General features: G+C 42.5%; 1 pseudogene; it reads left to right on the plus strand.

The window, feature by feature from the left end:
- The first annotated feature begins 4,010 nt into the window (after positions 1-4,010).
- On the plus strand, positions 4,011-5,145 carry LOC109557958 (olfactory receptor 9A1-like; annotated as a pseudogene).
- The last annotated feature ends 3,096 nt before the right edge of the window (positions 5,146-8,241 follow it).

Here is an 8,241-nt window from a genome sequence, read left to right on the forward strand (position 1 = left end):
GACTTCTTGGGTGGCACCAGTGGTAAAGAACCCACCTGCTAATGCAGGAGACATAAGAGATGCAGGTGCGATCCCTGGATTGGGAAAATCCCCTGGAGGAGGAGACGGCAACCCACTCCAGTATTCTTGCCTGGAGAATTCCATGGACAGAGGAGCCTGGAGGGCTACAGTTCATAGGGTCTCAAAGAGTCGGACACGACTGAAACGACCAAACACACACAACTGTAAAACCAGTACGGTTAATTACATTAATTATTTTCACAATGTTGTGCAGTCATTGCCAATATTTCCAAACTGTTTCATCACACCAAACAGAAACTACTCATTAAGCAAGAATTCTCTATTCTCCTCTGCCTGAAGCCCCTGAGAATCTCTAACCTATTCTAACCTCTAACTTGTCTCTAACCTCCACTAACCTCTAACCTGTTTCAGAATTTGCCTATTATTGTTATTATACAGTATTTGTCCTTTTGTTTGATTGATTTAACTTAACATAATGTTTTCAAGTACATCCATGTTATCACAACTCCTTTATATGGCCAAATAAAATTATATTTTATGTGTATGCTACATTTTATTTATCCATTCATCTGCTGAGGGCCACTTGAATTTTTTGCCACCTTTTGGTTATTATGAATAATGCTCCAATGAGCACTGTCATACAAATGTCCGTTTGTGTCCCTGTTTTCAATTCTTTGGGGTATATGCCTATAAGTGGAATTTCTGGGTTATATGGTAATCCTATGTTTAACTTTTAAAGGAACTGCTAGATTGTTTTCCACAGCAGCTGGAGCACTTACATTCCCATCAGCATTGTATGAAGATTCCAATTTCTCCATGTCCTTATTGTTTTCCCTTTGTTTTAATTGTAGAAGGTGTGAAATGGTTTCTCACTGTGGTTTTGATTTACATTTTCCTAATGACTAGTGATGTTGAACATTTTTGTTGTTCCTATTAGTGATTTATGTATCTTCTTTGAGGAAATGATTATTCAAACCATTGTGCATTTTGGGGGCATTGATTTGTTTTTGTTGCTGTTGTTGAGTTGTAGGAATTATTTCTATATTCTGGATAGTAAACTCTTATATATATATGATTTGAAAATACTTTATCCTATTATGTAAGTTGTCTTTTCATTTTCTTGATTCTCTCCTTTGATGAAAAAACATTTTCAATTTTAATAAATTCTAAAATTCATTAAAATGAATTCTTCAAATGATGAATTTGATGCATCTGTTTTTTTGTTTGTTTCCCATGCTTTTGATATCTAAGAAGCCATTGACAAATTCAAGATCATCAAGATTTATCTCTATGTTTTATTCTGAGATTTTTATGGTTTACCTTTTATATTTAGGTCATAGATCCATTTTGAGTTAATTTTTATAAATGGCATGAAGTAGGGGTCCAACTTGTTTCTGTTACCTGTGGAAATCCAGTTGTCCCAGGACCACTTGCTATAGAAATTATTCTTTCCACATTATTTTTGTCACCCTTGTTGAAAATCAGTTGGCCATATGGGTTTATTTCTGAATTCTCAATTCTATTCTGTTTGTCACGCATCTTTTCTTATGCCTGCACCATGCTGTTTTGATTAATATAGTTTTGTATTCAGTTCAGTTCAGTTCAGTCACTCAGTCATGTACGACTGTTTACGACCCCATGAACCATAGCTTGGTGATGCCATCCAACCATCTCATCCTCTGTCGTCCCCTTCTCCTGCCCTCAGTCTTTCCCAGCATCAGAGTCTTTTCAAATGAGTCAGCTCTTTGTATCAGGTGGCCAAAGTACTGGAGTGTCAGCTTCAACATCAGTCCCTCCAGTAAACACCCAGGACTGATCTCCTTTAGGATGGACTGGTTGGATCTCCTTTCAGTCCAAGGGACTCTCAAGAGTCTTCTCCAACTCCACAGTTCAAAAGCATCAATTCTTTGGCGCTCACCTTTCTTTATAGTCCAACTCTCACATCCATACACGTCCACTGGAAAAACCATAGCCTTGACTAGATGGACCCTGTTCTCTTTTAGGGGTTCCCCTCTGTGAAGGAAAGAGTAGGAGAGGATCAGGATGGGAAGTTGTGGTCCTGGCTGGTGTCTAGATAAAGGACACGTCGAGCCTGAAGAGTGGGCCAGGGCAGCAGCAGTGTGGAAGGACTCATCTCCAAATTCCCCTGCATTGCAGAGGGCTGAGTCAGCTCTTCCTTGACATGATGCTGGACACAGGCACAGCTCCTTGCTGTGGTTAGGAGCCTCCTCTTGTCTTTGTGTTCATTTAGTCCCAGCTAAACAAAAAAGCTGAAGCTCCACTACTTTAGCTACATGATGTGAGTAGCCGACTCATTGGAAAAGGCCCTGATGCTGGGGAAGATTGAAAGCAGGAGGAAAAGAGGGTGGCAGAGGATGTGATGGTTGGATGGCATCCTTGACTCAATGGACATGAGTTTGAGCAAGCTCCAGGCGAAAATGAAGGACAGGAAAAGCCTGGCATGCTGCAGTCCATGGGGTTGCAGAGTCAGACATGACTTAGTGACTGAGCAACAACAAAACAGAAATTGTGGAAGGCAGACAATTAGGTTCTCCCAACAAATCTACCCCTGTTACTCAATTGCCTTTTATAAGAGATTTCCAGAGAGAGGGCTGCATGTTGACAGGGCAGTGTTTCAGTGAAGACAGCAGGGCAGGTTTGCTTCAAAATTGGCCAAAGCCAGGACTAGATATGCTTTGTTCATAGATTCTTTCCTTAATTGATTGATTCATTGACTTGTTCATTCAAAAGTATTCACTGAGTATCAGAAACCATAAGTAAGCATGACAAAATTTCTGCTTTCATGTTGCTTACATTATAAAACAGGAGACAGGAAATAAGCCAAAAGTAAACATCATTTTAGGTGATAGGAACTAAGGAGATAAACAGATCCTTGTGAGGTGGTAGAAAGTAAAGGATGGTATGTGTTCTCTTAGGATGATGAAGAAAGGCTCCCTGAGCTTTGGCACTTGAGCAAAGGCCTGAAGGAAATGAGGGAGGAGCCCAGAAATCCTAAGGGGCTCAGATCCTTGGGTCCATTTCATGTTACTGACAGCTCAGTCTTTACTCTTTTATAAGATTTTGGAGGAAAAAACTGGTTGTAGAAGGAAGAATGTCTCTGGGGAGACTTTCTGAACTTTCTGTTAGATCAAGTCCAAGACCACTTATATGTATAGCCTGGGCTGGACCCAGAGTTCACATTTGGCAGCCTTGACTCCCTGCTGGATCTAAGGTTTTGAAGGGAGGGGATGTTGAAATCAGACCTTTAGCCTCTTGTCTCCCCATTCCAGCACAAGGAAGATGCAGGACAGGTGGAAGCCGAGGATGTAAGTCCACGTGTGCCCTCCTCTGGACCCTCCTCCTGTGAATCTGGTGATTATTGGTCTTAGAGCCTGGGAGAGAGAGACTCCTGACTGACTAACGCCAGTGCTGGCCAGTCTGCCTTCTATGAGAAAACACGTCCACTGAAGAGAAAAGTGAAGCTGATATTCACTCCCAAGAACAGAGTGGAAGAAAGTGGTAATTCAGCTAGGCAACTAGTTGGCCCATAGATTAAGGGAGACTCTGTCCTTGCCCTCACTATCTCACAGAAAATCCTCAAATTGATCCCCACTCCCATGCCCACCAGTGACACCAATGACGAAAGACATAAAGAAAAAGCTTTAAAATGAATGTAGTGCCAATGGACCCTATTTCAAGAAAAACCAACAGATAGCCAGCTCTGGGTAGAATTGAGGTGGCTGTGGGGGTACTTTTCTACAGGGTGTGGTACTGAAGCAGGCTCATAGGACACAATGCATTTGGTGGAGCAGGTAGTTCCATCCCAGATGGAAGGGAGAGCGTGGTAAAAAGGACTGCACTGTTGGGGGGTGGGGTGGCCTGGGAGGCTGTTGGGAGCAAAGGGGAAGTCATGGTGCCCTGTGGATGGACAGATGCAGTCATGCAGGCTGGGCGGAGGAGCCTTGCCTATGGTACAGTGTGGGTGACTGGGCTCATCTTCTTGGCCAGGTCCATTGTTCTTCATACATCATGCATATTCTTAGAAATAATTAGTACTGACCATGTAGAAGAACAGTAGGGCATGAACCCTTCCTAGTCATGTTGTAGAGCTTATCAACCAGGGGGGAATATTTTCTCTACTTAGAACTGTTTCTGCTTTTCTGAGATCAGTCACAGTGTTCTCTCTCTCTTTTGCTGTCTAGATATCAGAAGGAACAAGCACTCAAAACTAACTGGTGGGGAATTATACCAGTGCTACTTAATTTTATCTCTTAGACTTCCCCGGCTCCCAAGAATTACACAATTACACCATATGTTATTTGCTACCTTCATCCTCTTCTACTCAGTGACAGTGATGGGAAACCTGGTCATCGTCTTGAGGGTCTATATTGATAAATGTCTGCAGACCCCCATGTATTACTTCCTGGATCACCTCTGTCTTAGAGATGCTGACCACATCTGCAGCTGTCTCCTTGATGCTCTGGGGTCTGCTCCTTCTTGGGATGCAGGCAATATCTTTGACTACCTGTTGCGCACAACTGTATTTGTACCTGTCTTTGGGAACGTCAGAGTTCATATTAATGGGAACAATGGCTACGGACTGCTATGTGGCATCTGTAACCCTCTGCGGTACAACATCATCATGAATACAGATACAGATACACCTGTCTCTGGGTGGTAATTGTGTCCTGGGTGTTTGGCTTCCTGTTTCAAATCTGGCCAGCCTATGCCACGTTTCATCTTACTTTCTGCAAATCAAATGTGCTAGACCATTTTTACTGTGACCGAGGGCAACTGCTCAAACTATCCTGTGACAACAGTCTTTTCACAGAGTTTATTCTGTTTTTAATGGCTGTTTTCATTATTGGTGCTTTTATCCCCACAATTATCTCCTACACCTACATCGTCTCCATCCTCAAGATCCCCTCTGTTTCTGGGCGGCAGAAAGCCTTCTCTACGTGTGCCTCCCACTTCACCTTTGTTGTCATCCGCTGTGGCAGCTGCTTGTTCCTCTTTGTGAAACCCAAGCAAACGCAGGCCGCTGAGTACAACAGGGTAGCGTCACTGATGGTTTTAGTGGTGACCTCTTTGACAGATTCATTGAGGTCTTCTGAGACACCATGAAATGATACTGTCATCTCCTCAAGGATTATCTCTGTCCTAAGGACCATCATGTACTCATCATCACAGGCCTGAGTAACCTAGAAGCACTGATTGAAATCAGAAACCAGAGCCTTTTCATCATCAAGTGGTTTGTGACCTGTGAGGGAATTTTAAGGCACTGACAGTGCTCAACGTTATAGCTGGATGGTTCCTACGTAGGAGTCACTTTAACATTTTAAATGGATATATACATTTATACACATTACTGTGGTTGAAATGAGTTTCACAAAATAAATTTTACGAGTATAAATATACACAATATATGTGATTTTTTTAGAACACTTATATTTGGGTGGGATAGACAAGGAAAGTGTAATTCATTCTCTTGACAGCTGACTTAAATGTTTGATTATAGGTTCTGGGTCACCTTCCCCTATATTATTCCATTCTTTCCTGAGTTTTTCACTGCTTTAATTATTATTTTTTAAAAATTTATTTATTTTTAATTGGAGGATAATTGCTTTACAATATTGTGTTGGCTTCTGCCATACATCAATATGAATCAACCATAGGTGTACATGTGTCCCCTCCCTCTAGAACCTCCCTCCCATCTCTCACCGCATCCCACACCTCTAGATAGTCACAGAGCACCGGGTTTGAGCTCCCTGTGTCATGCAGCAAATTCCCACTGCTTATCTGTTTCATATATGGTAATGTATATATTTCAGTGCTACTCTCTCAATTTTCGCCCCTCCTTGTCCTTCCCCAACTGTGTCCACAAGTCTTTTCTCTATGTCTGCATCTTCATTGCTGCCCTGCAAATAGGCTCATCAGTGCCATCCTTCTAGATTCCATATATATGTTAATATGCGACATTTGTTTTTCTCTTTCTGACTTACTTCACTGTATAATAGGCTCTAGGTTAATCCACCTCATTAGAACTGACTCATGCATTCCTTTTCATGGTCGAATAATATTCCATTGCATGTATGTACCGCACTTCTTTATCCAATCATCTGTCGATGGACATCTAGGTTGCTTCCATGTCCTAACTATTATAAATAGTGCTTCAGTAAACATTGGGGTACATGTGGTTTTTTCAATGATGGTTTCCTCAGGTTTTATGCCCAGTGGTGGATTGGTGGGTCATATGATTGTTGGAGGGAATGTAAATTGATACAGCTACTATGCAGAACAATATGGAGATTCCTTAAAAAATAATGAATAAAACTATCATATGACCCAACAACCACTGCTTAAATTCTTTCTATGCATGATGCCACATCCAATTTCAGGATTTAACCTTTTCTGAGATTCCTGGCCCAAGGTCCAACAGAGACAGTACACCTGTGTAGATCGTCTCAGCTGGTAGTTGTGAGAAGAACTCACTCACAACCCTGATCTTTTACCAACCTCATGGCCAAATGGATGTGTTAATGCAGACAAGTCTATTTTCAGTGGGCTTTATCAGGGTGTGGAGGGAAGTTCTTGGAAAGAGACATTCTCTTATCTAGCATCACTCACATCATCACGGCAGCCCTAAATTTGGGAGGGAAATGGCTGGGTTGTGGCAGCTGAAAGTGACAAGGGAAACCCACCATGCTGTGTCCCCAGGTTGAGGGAGGACACAGAGGGGACAGGGAAAGAGAAGACAAGTGGCATCTGATTGCTTCTCCCTGCCTTTCTTACAATGTTCAATCCTGACCTGTGCATTTCATCTCTTCTCTCTTACCTATGCCAGTCCCTCTTGTCCACTTTCTTTTCTGATGCGTTCTCATGTTTGACTTAATCGGGTTGCCAGATTCATTTCTGTGTTCTCTTTCTTCTCCCATCCCCACCCTCAACTTTACCAGGCTATCTTTCGGCTCTACTCTGAGCTTCCCACTCTGTACGTTCCTATTCTAATACTGTCCTATTTCAGTCCCTCTTGCTGTCACATCACTATCACTGATGCTTATTTCTGCTCTTCTTGCATGGCCAAGCAGGGGTCAAAGAACTGTGCACATGAGACTGTGTCACCAACTTTACAAATGTATGACCTGACCTCCCTGAAGAGGGAGAGGCGAAAGGGAGTAACTTTGAAAAACAGCGTTATTAGCTGGAATTTGGAAGACTGCGTTAAAAAAAGGAACAGTGCCAATGATAGTACTCTTGCTAGTAAGTTTGTTTCTTCAGAGGGTGTGAGTTAATAATTCTGAACTAGCTGTACGTGTGTACAGCAGTTGAGAAAGTGATAAAGGTCTCACTGTGGTGGGGCAAGTTACAGACAAGCAAGGGGAGAAGGCTGGAATAAGGTATATGGTACTGGACTACAGTTGGAGGCATCAGTATGCACTCAGATTTAGATGAATATATGGACACAGGTGGATAGAATAGTATGCAATATGAATAAATAAAGAATTGATGCTTCTTTTTCAAAACTTTTGGCTATTCCATTACCATTTTCTTTCTGTATAAATCTTAGAATCAGTTTGTAGATATCTACTACAAAGCTTCAGTTCAGTTGCTCAGTTGTGTCCGACTCTTTGCAACCCCATGGACTGCAGCATGCCAGGCTTCCCTGTCCATCACCAACTCCTGGAGCTTGCTCAAACTCATGTCCATCATGTCGGTGATGCTGTCCAGCCATCTCATCCTCTGTCATCCCCTTCTCCTCCCAGCTTCAAACTTTCCCAGCATCATGGTCTTTTCCAATGAGTTGGTTCTTTGTATCAGTTGGCCAAAGTACTGGAGTTTCAGCTTCATCATCAGTCCTTCCAATGAATATTCAGGACTGATTTCCTTTAGGATGGACTGGTTGGATCTCCTTGCAGTCCAAGGGACTCTCAAGAGTCTTCTCCAACACCACAGTTCAAAAGCATCAATTCTTCGGTGCTCAGCTTTCTTTGTGGTCCAACTCTCACATCCATACATGACTACTGGAAAAATCATAGCTTTGTCAGGATGGACCTTTGTCAGCAAAGTGATGTCTCTGCTTTTTAATATGCTGTCTAGGTTGGTCATCAGAGAAGGCAATGGCACCCCACTCCAGCACTCTTGCCTGAAAAATCCCATGGACAGAGGAGTCTGGTGGGCTGCAGTCCATGGGGTCGCTGAGTCGGACATGACTGGGTGACT

The sequence above is a fragment of the Bos indicus genome, chromosome 4, assembly GCF_029378745.1.
Source record: "Bos indicus isolate NIAB-ARS_2022 breed Sahiwal x Tharparkar chromosome 4, NIAB-ARS_B.indTharparkar_mat_pri_1.0, whole genome shotgun sequence".
NCBI lineage: Eukaryota > Metazoa > Chordata > Mammalia > Artiodactyla > Bovidae > Bos > Bos indicus.